Source organism: Mesocricetus auratus, unplaced genomic scaffold, assembly GCF_017639785.1.
Source record: "Mesocricetus auratus isolate SY011 unplaced genomic scaffold, BCM_Maur_2.0 Super-Scaffold_100676, whole genome shotgun sequence".
In the NCBI taxonomy this organism is placed as follows: Eukaryota; Metazoa; Chordata; class Mammalia; order Rodentia; family Cricetidae; genus Mesocricetus; species Mesocricetus auratus.
The window spans coordinates 64,496,575-64,516,624 of NW_024429266.1; the positions used below are offsets into that span (position 1 = coordinate 64,496,575).

The 20,050-nt window shown below is 40.2% G+C and overlaps 1 protein-coding gene across 1 annotated transcript in view; it reads left to right on the top strand.

The window, feature by feature from the left end:
• Positions 1-20,050, top strand: part of Dpp10 (dipeptidyl peptidase like 10) — a 1,552,828-nt gene that overhangs the window by 341,506 nt on the left and 1,191,272 nt on the right. The window lies entirely within an intron of this gene.

A 20,050-nucleotide genomic window follows, 5' to 3' on the forward strand; every position in this document is an offset into this window, starting at 1 on the left:
TAGTCATGCTTGTAACTTGATAGAATTTAGGATTACGAAGAGAACAAGTGAAAGCCTTTCTGCATGGGCTGATGGAGGTAGAAAAACTCACTCTAAATATGAGCAGCACCATGCATGGGCTGAGGTCCAGAGCTGAGTCAAAAGGAGCAAAGCAGCAGCATGCAGGTCTCTGTTTCCTGTTTCAAAATGACCACCGGCCTCACACTGCAGCTACTGCTCCTTCCTCCATGATGGACTCCATTCCATTGAAAACAAACATTTCCTCTTTAAGTTGCTTCTTGTCAGGTATTTGGTCACACCAGGAGGAAAAGCAGCTGAAATACTTAACTTCCATTAATTCTGAAGACTTGGCTTTCCCCTGCCTGGGCTGACATCTTGACCCTAGTCACAGAGATTGGCATTTAAACCAGACTTGGTTAATCACAGAGTTCTATTTCACTGGCCATAGAAATGATCCAGAGGTGGACTGTAGACCGCTGCAGGCCAGATCTGTCCAGAGAAGTGGACTGGGGTGAAGAGGGCTCCAGCTGTTTCGCTTGAATAGGTAAGATCTTGAACAAGCTTTCAGCTTTGCTCTATGGGGTAAAACCATAGGAATGGTTTTGATTGCCTTCTGGCTACATGCAGCGGGTTCTAACAGTGTATTGTTCCATCCAAAGGGAAATGAACATGCATTGTTTCTTCCCATATTATTGGGGTCTGTAAACTAACAGACACAGAAGGGGTCTTGTAGGCACAAGGGATAGCTAAAACAAAGAAACTTTCTAAATGAGTTTCACACAAAGACTTTGAACACTAGGCGTTGGAATCCTCTTTTGAAATAGTCTTTGAGAACCAACCCACACACACAAAAAAAACTTTGCAATCTTAAGCATTTTTCTTTGGCTCATGGCTCTAGACCCATGAAGAGAGGGCGGTTTAACTGGGGCAGAGCTTCTAAAATGCTGAGGGCTGTGATTAGAGCACAAGAGCTCCGTATAGAAATGTGCTAACAGGAAACAATAAGTGGCATTTGAAAGAAGAGGCCCAAGGGAGAAAGAGAAGTCATGGAGAAAAGAATGCTAAAATAAATACTTACGGAGTACATAATGCATTCTACCCAAAGCAAAGGTTTAAACATGCATTTTCAGTCTTGAGTCAGAAGGTGGCAGCACCACTTACTGAATAGAGTCCGATGAAAACTCCAGGGAAAGCTTCAGAGAAAAAGCCATTTTGAAGGTAAGAAGCACCAGTTTGGAGTTTATAGTTAAAAATGAAAGCACCATTGATAAAATGCACCCCCAGAGCCTTGTGCATCTTTGGAGGCTTAGTGTACACTCACTGTTCAAGGTTTCTGCCTCAAAGCGTGCAATAATTGTAAACAAAAACAGGTGGGGAAAAATTGGACAATTTCACAAATAATCCACGATAGGGACCATATGCAGAGCTCTTATGTTGTATTAGATACCAAGAGTCATCTACAAATTACTTTAAGTATATAATGGAATAAGCATATGGTAGATGCTGATTCTAACCTGTTTACACAGGAAACATGAGCATCTGTGGATGTTGTTGCACAGGATGGTATTGGGCCACGTCCCCCCCATGGGTGGGAAGGGTGAAGTGGGATAGGGTGGGAATGGATGAGTGAAAGTAGTGGACGGGACTGATCAGGATTGTAAGATATGGTGGTTAGACTTAATTGTCAAATCGTCACAACCTAGAGTCGTCTGATAGGACAGCCTCAACTGGGGTATCTTCCTCTAGATCAGATTGGAATAAGCATGTCTGTGGAGGTTTTTTATCATTCACTGGTGTAGGAGGGTTGAGCCCACTGTGGGTTTCATCCTTCCTTGAACTATAGTATAAAACTAGCTAAGAGCCGGGCGGTGGTGGCGCACGCCTTTAATCCCAGCACTCGGGAGGCAGAGGCAGGCGGATCTCCGTGAGTTCGAGGCTAGGCTGGACCGACAGCCTCCAAAACAATACAGAGAAACCCTGTCTCGTAAAAACAAAAAAAAAAACTAGCTAAGAATGAGCCTGTAAGAAAGTTAGCCATAGGCAGGGTCAACAGGTCAGTCTTGCAAAGCTCCTGTCTTCAGACCGCTCTCTTGAGTTCTTGAATTGACTTTCATTAATGATGGATTGTGCTCAGGAAGCATACATCAGAAAAAATTTGTCCTCCCACAAAGTGTGTTTGCTAAGAGTGTTTTAGCACAGCAATAGGAAGGGAACTAAAAGAGACAGCATGAGTTGGAATGTGTGGGATGAGTCTTATGGTATTATGGCACTATCAGTATTGTGGTATGAATGAGAAAGTATGGGGTCAAATCATATGCATTGTATAGGTGGGATGGCATGGGATGAGAGGGGATGAATAACTTGTATTGACCAAGGCGTGGGGCAGATTTCCTGCCAGCAGTTCAGTGAATCTGGAAACTTACCAGAATGGAACAAGGCTCTTGGCAATTTCTGGCTTTTTGCCAAACTCCTATGTGTCAGAAATAAAAAGTATAAGGACACTGCTTTATTGCCAAACCTGAAGCATCAAGAATCATATAGCATTTGCAAAAAAATGTTGATTTCAAAATACCATTATCACCACATTCATTTTTACAAATTTTGTAATAGGCAACAGATAAATATCATTAAATTTATCTCAAAGCAGAAGTGTTGAAGAATGTTGTTGCTTTTTGAAGAAGCACTGAAGTTAGACCAAGGCACAGTTTTGTTTTCACAGACATTTAAGTTCATTGTAAAGATAAAGGAATATGTCATGCGTCAAAAATCAAACAGTCCTCACATGTTATGTATATTTTGTTCCTGTTATATTGTCTTTAGTTTCAAAATTGTATTAGTTTCCTTTTATTGGTATTTTTGCATATACTATTAGTTCAATAAACGAGTTTTGAATTTCAAAAAAATCATTAAATTTCATTAGCAATGGAAAAGAAAGAATGAGTAAACATCAGTTTTCCAGTCTTAATTCTAACCTACCATATTATGAAATCCAGAAGTTGAACTGAGGATTGTGCTTTCTGGTCTTTCCCAACTCTGCCTCTATTTTGAGATCAGTAGTTCCTAGGCAGGCATTGCAACTACTGTGGTGATTCTCATTTCAAAATGTGGGTTGTGCCCCCAAACAGTATCTTGCTGTGGGCTTTATCCACTGTATTGTTTTATCTACAGCCTCAGGCTTCTTGGAAAGCAAGTGTGGGCACAAAAGAGTCATCTTCCAGAAAGAAATATCCTAAAAATGGATCAGAGACATAAAAACAATAACATCAGGGCATTTCTCCAAACTGTTTGAATTCATGTTTATTGTCAATTGCACATAGATCTTCAGGAAACAATAGCCTCAGCTTGAAGTACTTTTGGTCAGAAATGTTTATAACTTACTCCTTGAATAAGAAAAAAAAAACTTTACAGATTTCTGTAATTGTTATCAGAATAATTGCATAATAAAATAAAATTCAAGCTAATAGTCCAAACAGAATCAAAAGAAATGCTGGAGGTGGAAAGGCCAATTGCACTTAAAAAGCATGAAGAGTTTTGAAAGAGGTAATTTTACCGCTGTGTTTAGCTTTGATTAAAGTTTAGTCCAGAAAATCATTCTTATATTATTATTTATGTGGTTACACCATACACAGTTAATAATGGAACCATTATGCATATTAAAGAAAAGAACAAGGACCACAGAGACAGTATTATAAACACAACACACCGTTAGCCATTTTCAGATGACTTCAGTGAGGGCTATTCCCATGGTGTGCACTTAAACTCTAAAGGTTCTGTCTTGGTTTGGCATGTCTATGGTATTAATTGTGCCTTGACATCCTAAACTGGTCATCCCTCAGTTATTGTCATCATCATCATCATCATCATCATCATCCTTTTCCTCCTCATCATCCTTATTATTAAACAAAATCACAAAACACTCATATTTTTATTCTTACCTCTTTAGACTTTTCTGTTAACTTACTCCCAAAGATTGACTTCTTGGCAAATCCAAACAAGTGTTATATCATTGAAAGTGTGCTGGGTGAACATATAACATCAGAAACATACAACATCAGTTATATGTTACCCAGGTCAGGATTTAACATTTTCATGCACCAGTCTTCCCTGTAGATGAAGCTTGGCTGACAAACCTGTCTGAGTTCATAAGTTTGGGCATTATTTCTCCTGCATAGAATGTTCTCTACTTTTCTTAATGTTTTCTTACTATATTTATCAAATTTCCTCTTTTAGTTGATAGTTTTTAAGATCTATTACTTCACACTAAAATCTTGTTTGTGCGTGTGTGGGTAGGTGCCACACACAGATACCTGTGAAGGTAGAAAGAAGTTGTCAGATCTCCTGAAAGAGTTACAAACAGTTGTGCACTGTCCCATGTGTGTGTTTGGAAGTGAACTCTGGTACTCTGAAATAGCAGTAAGTCTTCTTAACGAATTAGATACCTCTCAACTCCCCGTTTCTTTTTCTTTTTATCCCCTAAATAACATTCTAATAAGAATTATTTATCCTTTAAAAATTAAGTTAACTCAACATCCTTAGCCATCAGAAATGCAAATCAAAACAACTCTGAGATACCATCTTACTCCTGTCAGAATGGCTAAAATAAAAAACACCAACGACAATTTATGCTGGAGAGGATGTGGTGAAAGGGGAACACTCCTCCACTGCTGGTGGGAGTGCCAACTTGTACAGCCACTTTGGAAATCAGCATGGAGATTACTCAGAAAAATGGGAATAAAGCTTCCACAAGACCCAGCAAGTCCACTCTTAGGCATATATCTAAAAGATTCCCATTCATACAACAAGGATGTCTGTTCCACTATGTTCATAGCAGCTTTATTTGTAACAGCCAGAACTTGAAAGCAACCTAGATGGCCCTCAACCGAAGAGAGGATAGAGAAAATGTGGTGCATTTACACAGTGGAGTACTATTCAGCAGAAAAAAAATGGAATCCTGAAATTTACAGGCAAATGGATGGTACTAGAAGAAACCATTCTGAGCTAGGTAACCCAGTCACAAAAAGAGAAACACCGCATGTACTCTCTCATATATGGATTTTAGACATAGATCTGGGGAGTGCCAGCCTACAATCCTATGGCCAGAGAGTCTGGGAAGCAGAACCTTCATTCAGTGGCTGATGGAAGAAGAGGCAGACTCCCACGGGTAAGCACTGAGCTGAACTCAAGAAAGCCAGTGACAGAGAGGGAGGACTGATGACCAAAGGCATTAAGACTGGGCTGGTTTAACCCCAGAAACAGCTGACCTGACAAGGGTTAGCTCTTGAATCCCAGACTGATGCCTGGGAATCCAGCATGGAACTGATCAAGACCCCCTGAATGGGGGTGTCAGTGAGGAGGCCTAGGTATTCTATTGAGCCTTGGGTAATAGATCAGTATTTATCCGGGGTATAAAATGCACTTTGGACTCCCATCCAACAATGAGAGATGCACTCTCACCCTGAACTCTTGGGGGAGGGTCTAGGCCCTGCCCTGGATGAAATGACAGAGTATGGACACCCCCTTGGAGGGCCTCACCCTCCCTGGGGAAATGAGGGGATATTGGGGGGGTTGGTGGGAGGGCACTGGAGGAGAGGAGTGAAACAGAGAGGGACCTTGAATTGACATGTGAAGCAACATTGTTTCTAATTTAAATTTAAAAATAAAATATATATAGAGAAAAAATAAGCTAAATATTATCTCCAAAGTCTGTTAACACAGAATTGAAATATTATTCAATCCTGTTTAAGGTTAACATTTGAATACAGTGTATGTAATAAAAATGGATATATTCTTTGTAAGTTAAAGACAATATATTGAAAGCACTTTTATTTTATTTTAATGAAATTTTATTTAAGTTAAAAACAATATTATTTTACATACCAATTCCAGTTCTCTCTCCCTCCCACCAATTCCCCTTACCATCTCCCCATCCCACACCCTGTGAGACCTCCTATGGAGATCATCAAAGTTTGTCACATCATTTAGGGCAGGACCTAGGCCCTCCCTGATTTATCTGAGCTGAGACAGAATCCCTCCACAGGGAATGGGCTCCCAAAGTTCATTCGTGCACTACGAATAAAAACTGGTTTCACAGTGGTCCCATAGACTGCCCAAGCCTCACTAATGACATCCACTTTCAGGGGGCCTCGTTAGGTTTTATGCTGGTTCCTTAGCTGTCAGACTGGAGTCTGTAAGCTCCCACTTGCTCAAGTCAGCTGTTTCTGTAGGTTTCCCCAGCATGGTCTTAACCCCTTTGCTCACTACTCCTCCCTCTCTAAAAATGAATTCCAGGAATTCAGCACAGTGCTTAGCTGAGAATCTCTGCTTCTTCTTTTATCACCTACTTGATGAAGTCTCTATAATGACATTTAAGGTAGTTATTCATCTTATTATAGGGGAAGGGCATTTAAGGTAGCCTCTCCAATATTGCTCAGATTCTTATTGGGCGTCATCCTTGTGGATTCATGGAAATTTCCCTAGTGCCAAGTATTATCTAAAAATGTAGCTAACATATTATTTGAAACTATGTTAATAGTCCTGTGATTCTGACATTTTGGACCTATTTTTGAAGTGTTTTTTTGTATTCATTTAAAAATTTATTTTACATAACAACCAAAGTTTTCCCTCCCTCCTCTGTTCCCACTCCCTCCCATCCATTCCTCCTCCATGTCCCTTAGATGAGGTAAGGCCTCCCATGGGAATCAACAAAGCAAGGCACATCAAGCTGACATAGACTCAAGCTCCTAACCATGGCATTAAGGCTGAACAAGTGATCCTACATAGAGAATAGGTTCCAAAGAGACATCTGATGCATGAGGGATAAGTCCTGGTCCCACTGCTAGGTGCCCTACAAAATACCAAGCTCTACAATTGTAAGCTAGATGAAGAGGGCCTAGATCAGTCCTGCCAGCTCCCCAGCTGTCTGTTGAGAGTCTGTGAGTTCCAACAACCTCAGGTCTGCTGTCTCCGTGGGTTTCTCCATTATGATCTTGACCCCCTCCACTTGCTCATACAATCCCTCCACCCTCTCTTCAGCTGGACTCTCAGAACTCGGCCCAGTGCTTGGCTGTGGATTTTTGCATCTGCTTCAATCAAGTAGTAGATAAATGCTCTATGATAACACATAGGGAATTTCCCAATCTGATTACAGGGGAAGACCAGTTCATGGAACCTCTCCACTATAGTAAGGAATCTTGGCTGGAGTCATCCTTGTGGGTTTGAGAGACCCCCCCCCGGCACTAGGATTCTTCCAAACCCCACAAAGGCCTCCTCTATCAAGCTATCTCCCCCATCAGTCTCCTGCTCTGTCCCACCCAAAATTCAACTATCCTGATCCCTCAAGTTCCCATTCTTTCATTCCCTCTCCTCTACTCCCCCCACTCCCCCAGTTTACCAAGGATATCCCATCTTCTTTCTCTTCCCAGGGAGATCCATGTGTACCTCTTAGGGTCCTTCTTGTTACCTAGCTTCTATGGGGCTGTGGATTATAACTTGGTTATCCTTTGTTTACATATAATATCCACCTATGAGTAAGTACATACTATGTTTGTCTTTCTTACACTAGGTTACCTCACTCAAGATGAATTTTTCTAGTTCTATCCATTTTCCTGCAATTTCATAATATCATTGCTTTTTATTCCTGCTGAGTAATATACTCCATTGTATAGTTATACCATATTTTCATTATCTGTTCTTTGGTTTATGGGTGTCTAGGTGGCTTCCAGGTTCTGGCATTATGAACAATTTTGCTAGGAAAATAGTTGACCAAGTGTCCTTTGGATATGGTTGAGCATCCTTTGGGTATATGCCCAACAGTGGTATCACTGGGTCTTTTGAGGCAGATCAATTACCAATTCTCTGAGAAACTGTCATACTGATTTCAACAGTAGCTTTACAAATTTGCATTTTCACCAGCAGTAGAGGAGTGTTCCCCTTACTCCAATCCTCTCCAACATAGGCTGTCATTGGCATTTTTAAGATTGAATTGTGTACATTCAAACTTCCCATAATTGATTTATCCTTTGAATATATTTTGTCTCTTTTGTCACTGATTAACAACACTACTCTGCTGCTTTTTCTAACTGTGGTATTCTTTTACTTTTTTATAACTGTGGTTTTCTTTAGCTTTGTTCTGATACTGCAGTCATTGTTTTAACAAAAGCTATGAACTATAGCCTTCTTCTGTTAGGGCGCCAGTTGATATAAATGTAGGCTTTTCTTTACTTTTTTTTTTGGTTTTTCGAGACAGGGTTTCTCTGTGGCTGTGGAGGCTGTCCTGGAACTCGCTTGGTAGTCGAGGCTGGTCTTGAACTCACAAAGATCCTCCTGCCTCTGCCTCCCGAGTGCTGGGATTAAAGGAGTGCACCACCAATACCCGGCTAGCTTTACTTTACTTTAAGAAGGTATGTTTATACATTTCTAGGATGCTTCTTTTTAGTGACTGATAGCGTGATGCCCAAATGTCCAGCCCATGACCCAAGTGTCCATCTTATAACAAACTTGCTCATTGTAGTCTTTGTCCTTACGGTTACTATCTCATCTGCACCCAGATCTTATCTACCAAGATAGGTAATGCTGAAAGACCCTTTATCTACATAACTAAACTTAAAATACATCTCTCAGGTGAGATGTAAAGGAGGCAATTCCCCAAAAGACATCAAATAATAGGAGTAGTGCATGGATCATGAACAAGAGAAAAAGGGTGCCAAAGGAGACAACAGGAAGATGGTAATGACACAGTGTTCTATCGCAGTGGAGAAGTCAGAGAGAAAAGAGGAGAATGGAGGGACAGAGGGAAGAGCGAGCATGAGGCAGTGAGTGGGGACCACAAGGCAATGTAAGAAAATAAAGTCTAAATATTAAAGTATATCCTGTCTCTTTCTGATCATATAGAAAACTTTCTGGCATCCTTTGTAACTGTCAGAACACTTAGATTTCTTAGCTTCTTTAGTTTCTCAGGCACCCCTTCTCCATCCAGAAGGGCTTGTTGTACTTTAGAGGGTAGATGTACAGAACATTAAGCCTTCAATATTGGCAATGTTGCATGTACACAGCATTATTAGGAACAATACAACGCCAAATAAATAGGAAATATAAAAGCAATGGTAGTGAGTCTGTGTGTGTGTGTGTGTGTGTGTGTGTGTGTGTGTGTGTGTGTGTGTGTGTGAGTTCATTTGGGGAATTGTGATCATTGGACAAACTTTGATATTTGTACTTGCTGCCACCTTGTTTGTGACAAGGCCTCCTGCTCCTGTTTATATCTACGCAGGCAAATCTAGCTATCTCAATGATTCCAGTGACTATCCAGTTCCTATTCCCCATCTTGCCATAGGAGAATGAGGCTAAAGACTCGTTACTCTTCCCAAATTCTTGTGGATTCTGCAGATTTGAACTCATATCCTTATGTTTGTGTGCAAGCATTTTACCCATTGAGCTATCTTCATAGCTATGGTTAAGAGTGTGAGAATTGTCACCAACGAGAAATAAAGCAAAGGTATTTTTGATATTTCTTCATAGTGAAAATTAGGATTTGTGTTTAAACTATATAAAATACTCATTTTTGCTTGCATTTACTACTTCAACTTTGTAAAATTTAAACTGACAGAAAAATACTTAGCATGACTCATCTTCCTTTGCTTTAGACAAAGTGTATCTGATAGAAGAAGGAATTTGATAGTGTTGAAGAGGGTACATCTTCCATTGATGTGGTCTAGACATTTTCAGGTTTGCTACACATTTTGAAGAGGAGGCACTGGCCTGTGAAAAGGGTAACATATTCTCTAGGAGACAGAAATCTGCCTGACAGAGAAACATCCCTGCAGCCTTTCCCGGGTCCTGCTTATACAGAAAACTTGATGGAAGCAGGAATCTATAAGACTTCAAGGAGACACAGTATAAAGATAGAATTAATAGGCGGCATCTGTATTCCTGTCTTGGGAAATCCAGAGGTCAGTATTTGCTTATTTCAGAAGATTGGAATCCAAGTAGATCCCATTGTGATGGGCAGATAACAATACCTAGGGGGTCTGTATAAAATGTATCATTCTGGATCTCAAGCCACATGGGCTCTGTTCTCTCTCAGTCTGATCTAGGACTATGTTTGTGACCTTCATCAAGAAACAAAAGCCCATTTCCTGGGCTATACAATGCAGGTTATTTTGCCCCTCTAATAGTTTTTTCTTTTTCTAGAGTTATAATGGAACAAAGATAAGAGGAAAAAATATAACACCAGCACAGTGTACAACTTAGAGCACATCTTTAGCTGGATGTCCATCTCCTCAGAAGCAAGCTGCTTCTCCCTTCACTGCTATGGGACCCTGCCCAAATCTCTAACTTTTTAGAGGATTACTAATAAACTGTTTACCTATCTCCTGTTGAAAACAGAAATTAAGACTGAAGACAGTGGCTTCCCGGTAGAGGATTAACTGGAAACTGAGGCCGGGCCAGGAGCTTGTGTTTGAATTTCTGTCTATTGCCCAGGTCTTACTTATTTTTGATGTAAGTCAATATTCTGGACCTTGATTGCCTTATGCATAGAATGGGTAGGACTTTGGAACAGAACATTTGGGTTGGATTAAGGTAGAAAAGAATAATAGTTAATTTGCCTGCTGGTCTGAAGCCCTTTTTAATGGCCAAGTGATCTTGAACTCCACACCAATGACCTATAGACCTATAGTGGGGAGAGGCATTGGTCTTGTAGTCCTTATGGTAACTGTCTAGAATCACCCCACTCTTCCCTTCTCACTTCACTTCTGTTCATCCTTCCAAAAATTTGAGGTGCTCAGAGAGAATCGGTGGTAACCCATAGTTTCTTCCCTGATGTTCTGTCTCAGCTGAGGTAAAATAATAGTTTGCCAAGGCACATGGCCTCAGAAAAAACTATGCTCCCTCTAGCTCATTCATAATTTTCCCTGAATTTATGGTGTCGACTTGATCAAGCATTGAGAATTTTATTGAATTTTTTTATAAGTGGTTGATATGATAGAAAAGATTCAGGCATTAGGCAAATTTAACCAGTGCTGCTTATGACCATAAAGCAATCCCAGAAGGGGTCCTTTGAGATATTTGTCTACAGGGCAGCCTAGCACCTATTTCTACCTTGTCAACAAGACAAGTCATCACTCATGCAGTTGGTACAGTTGATTAATTGTGTAATTAGATGAAAGCCCAGAAAAATGCTAATACAGAATATATGCTCTTAAAATGACAATGCAGTAGACATATGTCAATTTTACTTGCCTGCCATTCATTTGTATTCTGTTGGTGATGGTTTTTGATTGTCCTTTTGGGGAACTTGTCCTATGGAGACTGTCAAATTCAAGATCTCTCATTTCAAGACAAAGGGTGAGAGGTTACCTAACCTAACTCAATCACCCTGTCTCGTCTTAAATATGTGTTTTCAACAAAATGGCACAAAACATTATCGGGTCATCCATTTCTCACAAAGCTTTAAATATCCACCACTAGATTTTATGATGTAGAATCAGACCATCTTGCATGATATTTTTGAAAATTGTTCAGAGACCCAAGTGTTAGAGAAATACAAAACACAAGTTTTCAAGGATATGCTTAGATACTAGGTACACACACACACACACACACACACACACACACACACACACACTTACATCCATATAGATGCGCATTTCTATTGGCTACAGGAACACAGAGACAATTTGAAATAAAAGAGTGATTAAATTATAGTTTCAGCTTTTAAAATACTCAATACATCCTAGTAGACTTTTGGAGGAATGGGATGTTACAGAAAGGCAGACCAATTTTAAAACCATTTTCAACAATTAGTGATGAGAAGCAGAATCAGTGATGATTGGATAGTCATTGAATTTGATACTAGAAGGAATAATGGTATAGAAGTAGGAATGATCTGTACTATCATGCAGACAACCAGACAAAACTTGGACAATTTTGAATAGGATGAAGGACCTAGTGCTAAGTGAAGTGAGTCGCGTGCAGTGGAAAACACTCTTGAAACAGAGACATCTATACAGGCTGAGGATAGTATTTGGCCTGTAGACTGGTGGACAACTATGAGCTTTTGACCTTTTTGTGTCCACCGTCTGCTTTTGGAATGTTATTTCGTGGCACAGTGACTCCTTTTGCTACGGCTACTAGTACACAGCAAATACAGAGCTATGTGCTCATGACAGTTGACCACATAACCTTAATGCTTAAAACATGCCTGACCTTTTGCAGTAATGACTTTTCATTTCCTAATTAAAAATATTTTTCTTTATTGAAGAGATAACTCAGTCAGTAAAATACTTGACTGAGAAGAATGAAAACCCGAATTTAACACCTAAACTTTATTTTAAGGGGCTGGGAGGGAGAAGTGGGGGGGGGAGAGCTTGGATTGACATTTGAAGCACGCATGTTTCTAATTTAAATAAAAAATAATAAAATAAAAAAATCAAATGCTTGGTCTGGTGGTATGTGCATGTAATCCCAGTGCAAGGTTGGTAGACATAGGCAGCTCTCTTAGGCTTTCTGGACAGGCAACCTAGACTACTTGATGAGTTTCCAGCCTGTGAGAGTGCCTGACTTAAAAAGATGGACAATGCATGATGGACTGCACCAAAAGTTGTTCTCTGTCTTCCTCAAGCAGGAATGCAAACGCCCCCACACACAATAAATCATAATGATGATGATGATGTTCCCTAATAATAATAGTCAGTTTAGAAATGGAATTAACTACTGTACCCAATTTGCAATTTATTTTCAAAGTGGGTTGCAAACAGCATCTGACTTTTCAGAGATTTTAGCTGCCCCCTTTGTAGAAAGGGAGCTTCTAAAAGCAGGAAGATGCATTTCTTCTCACCACTGTGATAACAGCCTTTGCAAATACATGTGATGTGAGGTTTTCTTCTATTCCATTTGGAAGTGGGCAGTGAAGAGAATACATCACCAAATCATTTTGATTTAAACATACAAGTGTTTAATCAAACCGGATTTCTAGTCTGTGCCAGTGAATATAAGCAGCATATGAAGAAATACACAGCTTGCTATCTGCTCTTTAAGAATTTTTAATTTCCCATAAACAAAGGTCCAGATATTAAAATAAGAAAACACCATAAGGCAAAATGAAACATTCTGGAAGAGATTTAATGGGAAAATTAATTTTCATTTATTTTTTCACTTTTTCTTTAGAGTTACAGACAAAGATGACTCCAAAGTAGTATCTTTTGGCACTTGGGATTTTTTTTCCGAGACAGGGTTTCTTTGTATTGTTTTAGAGACTGTCCTGGAACTCACTCTGTAGACCAGGTTGGTCTCGAACTCTCAGAGACCTGCCTGCCTCTGCCTACAGAGTGCTGGGATTAAAGGAATGTGCTATCAATGCCCGGCTCACTTGGGATATTTTAAATAAGATTTCAGTGATGAAGTTTTTTCCAATTTCATCAGATCTCGTGAGGCTGGCCTTGTTTAAATTGGAGGATGGGAGGCTCTCCTGGAGCCAGCTCCTGGCTGGAAGTGGAGGGCCGCCGGGAGTAAACGTGAATGCCTGCACAGAAGCAATCATTTCTTCCTTCTTGCTTAGCCAGCTTCCTCAGTACTTCCACTGGTCATTGTTAGAGGTTTATTTTGTTATCTTTATTTATGTACATATGTGTACGCGTGTTGTTTGCACAAGTGAATGTGAGTACCCACCAAAGGCGGAAGAGGGTATCAGATCCTTGGGAGCTTCAGTTACAGGCACTTGCGAGCGTCCTGTGTGGGTGCTGAGAACCAAACTTGGTGGATGGTTCCGTATAAGCCAACAAGAACAGTCCCCACTCTTAACCCCTGAACCCTTTCTCCAGCCACCCCTGCCCCTGAGCCTTTCAAAGAAATTGACTTGCAGTTCTTGATTTAAAATGGTATCCGTGATTTGTTTGAATTTTTGTTTAGAGACGTAGGGATGTGCATATCGCTGTGTATGCAGTTTCATGTGAATATATGTGATCATGTGTGGGGAGGCCAGAGGTTAAGCTCAGGTGCTATTCCTCAGGATACCATCCACCTTGGTGCTTTGAGCTTTGGTCTCTCACTGACCTAATGTTAACCAATTTGGCTAAGCTGGATAGCCAACTAGTCCCAGGGTTCTTCCTGTCTCCACCTACCTAGAGCTAGGCACATAGTTTCATGCCAATACCAAGATGTTCACATGGGTACTGGGCATCAAGCTCAGGTTCTTCTACCTGTACAGCAACTATTTTTCCTCTCTCACTCATTTCCCCATCCTTAATTTCTGTGACCTTCTTACCAGTTCCTTACAGAGCAAACCTGGGAGGTGTACTTGCCTGTGCGTTTTTTGGCTACTTTTGGATCATCTGCATATTTATTTTCATTTTGTCCCACTCCCTTTCCTTACTTATATCCCTTGATTTTTACTAGCAGAAAAATAATTAAAGAGACTTAGGCAAATCAGTCTAATTCACCAGCTCCTAGTTTCTGTTTCTTTCATTCTAAGTCTCTTGATCTAATTCTTTCTCCAAATACAAAATGCCAATAAAAACATAAGAATGGTGACACTGAGTTCAATAGATGTCCCAGTGGTTCAAAGAGCAGAGGTATTGTTGCCCCCTCCCCACATCAAGGTCAATTTCTGCTGATCCAAGTGCATGTAATTAACTCATTCATTTGCTCTGACCCCATTATCACTCTTAATTTTTCTTGCCTTCCTCTGATCTCAGGGCAGAAAAATCAATTGCTTCAAATCAATTAAAAGAAAAAAAGAATTTAAAAATCAACCAAAGAAATGCAGGGTGAAACCTTCCTCCTCCCCAGTTACTGGTTAAGTGACCTGCCTTTGCTGCAGAATCCTGCCAGACACAAAGACTATTTGGGAGAGAGAAGTTTGGAAGTATTTTTTTGGAACATTTGATTTCAAGAAGGGAGCAAAGGCTTCCAGAAGACATTGGAGCAAGACCTAATAATCATCCTAGTAAAAAATATCCTGAGCATTTTTCTTCCTTGCCTGCAATGAGCCAACTGCAAAGGAACACACAGAGAAACTGTTTAGAACTCTAATTAAAGAAATGAAGCCAACTTATTTAGGTACCTACTAGTGATGAACAGAAATAGAAATTTGACAGAGCAATCCCACAAACAAGGAGCCTTTGCCTTCCTCCAGCAGTCTCACACTGCCTCATTTAAACATGGAAAGGAAAACATCAGGAAGCTGGAGAGATGGTGCAGCAGTTAAGAGTCCATACTTCACTTGTAAAAGACCCAGGTTCGGTTTCCAGCACCAGGTCACAAATAGAGGGTCAGGGCACAAACACCTGTATGCACAGCTACAGAGTCTCTGATTCACTGTTCTGGTATCACAGGCATAAGCATGCAAGTGGTACATGCATGGATGAGTGTGACCACAGACATACACACACACACACACACACACACACACACAGAGTGAGAGAGAGAGAAAAAGGGAGGGAGGGAGGGAGGGAGGGAGGGAGGGAGGGAGGGAGGGAGGGAGGGAGAGAGGGAACCAAAATAAATGTTTAAAAATATTTAAAGATGAAAACTTGAAGTGTAACATTGTTTTTGAAGTTTAGGCTGTACTATAAGTTTCCTAGGTACACACACACAGTTGTGCACATATTCTAGTGAGAACTGATTCTATCCTTTAATCAGTTGTGAGTGGCTTGCTCTGCCATCCAAAAATGACGTGAAGGAGTGAAGGAGTGCTGTCTTTCATTAAGGATCTACCAGTAAGTAGGAGGGAAGAGAGAGTGGTGTGAAGTTTCCCCTTCCCATCTACAGGTAAGTAGGAGAGAAGAGGGAGTGGTGTGAAGGTCCCTCTTCCCACCCCTGCTTCTTTGCTTGTGGATGTTAATCAAACTGCATAGGTCCTTTGGGGTGCCTGCCTGCCATCTGACAACTCCCCTTTAAGAATAGCAAATGCTGTCCTTCACTGGTGAGAGTGAGACTTTGGTCTGTGTTCATTTTCATCAGACTTTACCCTCTGTAAGTGTGATAAGTATGGGGGTCTTTATTCAAGGGCCACTGGAGGGATTTTAGACAGGACGCACTGTACTTTGCAATATGAATGTTCCATCACTTACCTGAATCCAGTCGTGGTGACAGAGATATACCTGTCACAGCCTTTACACGTGTTAGCACACAATTGTGTCATGTCTAAGATTTCTGGAGCTTGTGGAAATAAAAAAAAAAACCTTGTGAGAATATTTTATTTGTTTAATTCTATTTGAATAAACTGACATGTTATGTTCTTTGAAAGTTCCAGACATTTATACAACGTACATCCATCATATCCATCCACCATCAACTTCCTCCAATTCTCCCAGTACCTCCATCTCATCTGCCTCCTAGCTTTGTGTCATTTCTTCATTTATATATTTTTGTTATTAGTATTCCTGATAGTAACGAGGTTGGTTGCTGCCCATGTGCATATGGCTGTGTGCTGGGCATCTGCTGGTTCATGAGCTACCTACTAACAGCCAAAGGAGAGTGATTCTTCCTCCCTTAGCAGCTCCCCCTATAGAGTGTGGATCCTTGGAGGTGCTATCCATCCATGCGGAGAATTTTACTGGCTGTGTTGTGTGCAGGTATCCACAGGTGCTGTGAGTTGATGCGCGCAACAGTCTTGCCATGTCCAGAAGTCAGTAATTCACAGCCCCTCTCCACGTGCCAGCTCTTACGTTCTTCCCAACCCCCTATCTATGAGATTTCCTAAGCCCAGGGTGGAAGAAGGTTGATAGAGGCAGCCCATCCATAGCTAAGCCCTCAGTGTTTTTACAATTGGCACTCTGACCAGCTATGGATTTCATCATCAGCCATCATGCACTGCAAAACCTAAAACTAAAACAACAAAACCTTGTTTTCAGACCAAAGCTGAGAGCAACCCAAGTGTCCTTGGGTCCATTACTTCAATTGGAATTTTGGAATTTGTGTCCAGTGTGCCCTGCTAAGCTCTGACCCTCTTCTGGGTGTACATATTCTACTTGGATGAACACATTTTAATAATTTTCCTTCATTTGTATATTTTTAAACTTAAAATAATAACTTCAGAAAATGTAATGACTTCCTGAGTTTCTACTTTCTTCTCCACTCCTCCTCCTTGTCTCAGATAGCCAAGGCTGGTCTTGAACTTGCCCTTAAGTCTTCCTAATCCTCTTTCTCCATGTCCCCAGTGCTGTGATTACATGCATGTAACACTACACACAGTTTTCTGTGGCGTTGAATCTGGATTCCAGGACTTTGTGCATGACAGACAAGCTCTCAGCCAACTGAGTGACATCCCCAGCTGTTCATGTTGCTTTTATGGAGTCTGCAAACTTTTCTCTGGATCTTTGTAGTTCTGTGCCATGGCCTCTTCTGCACCCTGTGTCTACAATACTGTTCTTTTCTAGAGACACACTTGGTTATTTCAGTTAGTTGCCAAAATGCTCATTATGTATTCATGGGTACGTGGGGTCACGTTTATAAGTATACATGCACATATGTGTGCATGTCAGAGGTTGGTATGAAGTGTCATTACTGATGTGTTCCTTTTCACCTTCCACATTATCTAACTGTCCCTTTAGTGTTCTCTGATTTGCTGATTCAGTTACTGTAGATTGTCAGTTTGTTCCAGATCCTCTGGCTCTGTATCCTGAACACTGAGATTATAGGTAGGCTCCCAAGTGTACTCAGATCTTACCTGAGTGATGGAGACAAGGGTGCTTGTTCTTACATTTCCAGGAAGTTTCTTCTCTGCACCATCTTCCTAGTGTCCTGAATTTTCATTTCTACAATGTGTGCATCATGTTTGGTGTGTGCTATGTATATGATGTGTGTGTGGTATGTATACCATGTGTGTATGATGTGTGCACATGATGCTTATATGGTATGTGTATGTGCAGGTATGAGGTGTTTATATGGTGTCTATGTTTATGATGTTTCTGTGTGTGGGGGGTGCATATGATATGTGTGTCCTGTATGTGTGTATGTGATGTATATGATATGTGTGGCCTGTATGTGTGTATGCATAGTGTGTACACATATTATCTCGTGTGGTTTTTATGTGTGGTAGAAACTTTGTTTCTGCCCAAACACTGGATTATCTTCTGTAGCTGCTGCATTTGTTTGAGAATATGCCCTAAAGCAGCACTGCTCATATTATGGTCCACCAGCACTGAGCTGTAAAGTGTTAGTTACTGGCCCATCATGAAAAATTGAGTGGAGAGATTGAGAGCACACTTTTAAAATATTTATAGCAATTTGTCAAAGAAATTTTATGACTCTTGAATCTAGTAATAAAAAACACAGGCTTGTATAGTATATATCATTTTTATTTTATTTTTCTATGCATTCATTTTTATACTATTTTACAAAAGTATATATCCATGAAAAATTGGAAGGGCATCAAAATGAAACAAGCAAAAATCTGGTCGTTGGCCAAGATAGTGTGAGAAATATTGCTATACAAGAATAGAAACTGCTTCTGGACTGTCTCATACTTAGTGGGTCCAGAGAGAAATAGATACATTGAGCTTCCAGAATGTTCCATTTTGAACTTTATACTCTTTGGAGTGCCACGATAGTTCAGTGGGTAAAGGTGCCCTATGTCTGATACCAAAGAACTAGTTAAAAGTGTAAGGAGAGAACTGGCTCATAAAGTTAGTTGTCTTCTGACTTCCACATGTTCCTTGGAATGCATGCCTCCCCTACATACCATACAAAACATACAATGTTCATACATACATAAAGACAACATAAGATAACACACCACACGTGATGCACAATCAAATACATCATATAGCTATCACACACACAATAATATATATACACACATAAGCACATATGACCCAATATACATATCATACACACATTTGCACACCATAGGCATGGGAAAGTCACAAATCAAATTCACAGGCACAAATTTCAAAAAAAATACTGGCCTCGCACTCATGGTTTTTAAGGCCCTGACTGGCTGTTGTACTCTATTATTTCTTCACTTTTAACATTCTATTACAACCAGCTCAGTGATATTTAGACCTCTCATTTTGCCTATAAATATTGAGGAAAAAGTATTAGATTTGCAAAGACATATAAACATGGACAACAGTCCCTGCTTATTTTTTTAAAAATGATGTAAACCTACCCCCAAACAGGCAAGAGTAAATTAAAGCTACACTATAGGCCATGAGGTGTCCTCACATTAATTCCAAATAAGATTGTAAGGAATCATTATCTAAGTTAAGATGTGGCTTTGTCAATTAAATTGACTGCTCTATTATCATGGGGACCTAACTTTGAACCCTTAAACTGCGTTCTAAAACAAGGGCTGAATGTGACAGTGCAGGTCTGAAATCCCAATGCAGAAAAAGGAAGACGCCAAAGAATTCTGGGACAATCACAGGTAGGGTGGAGTCACTAGCTAGCTAGTTTATCTAAAATGAAGAGCTCCAAGTTCAATGAGAGACAATGAATGCCTCAAAAAGTAAGATGGAGGGTCTCATGAGATGGTCCAGAGGTTCAAAGCAGTTTCTGATCTCGAAGTTCTGTTTCTAGTTCTCACAACTTCCTGTAAGTCTAGTTCCAGCAGGATGTGACCACTTTTGGCATCCACGGGTACTCTTTTGGACTCTGTGGGCACTCTTTTGGACTCTGTGAGCATCGCATGCATGTGGTGCAAATAAATACACATAGGTGCACACATAAGTTGAAGAATAATAGAGAAAGACTCAGTTTGGGCCTCTGGCCTTCATGTATATTCATATATACATGTGCATACACAGGTATACATGTATACAAACACATGAACATGTATGTAGGTGGAAGTTTCTGTCATGCCTGACAGTTTCCAAATAACCAATACAGAGGATTATTATTAATTATAAACGTTTATTGGATAGCCTGACAGTTTCCAAATAACCAATACAGTGGATTATTATTAATTATAAACATTTATTGGATAGCTCAGGCTTATTACTAGCTAGCTCTTACAACTTAAATTAACCCATTTCTTTTGTTTGTTTTTTTTTTTTTGCTTGTTTGTTTGTTTTTCGAGACAGGGTTTCTCTGTATTGTTTTGGAGGCTGTCCTG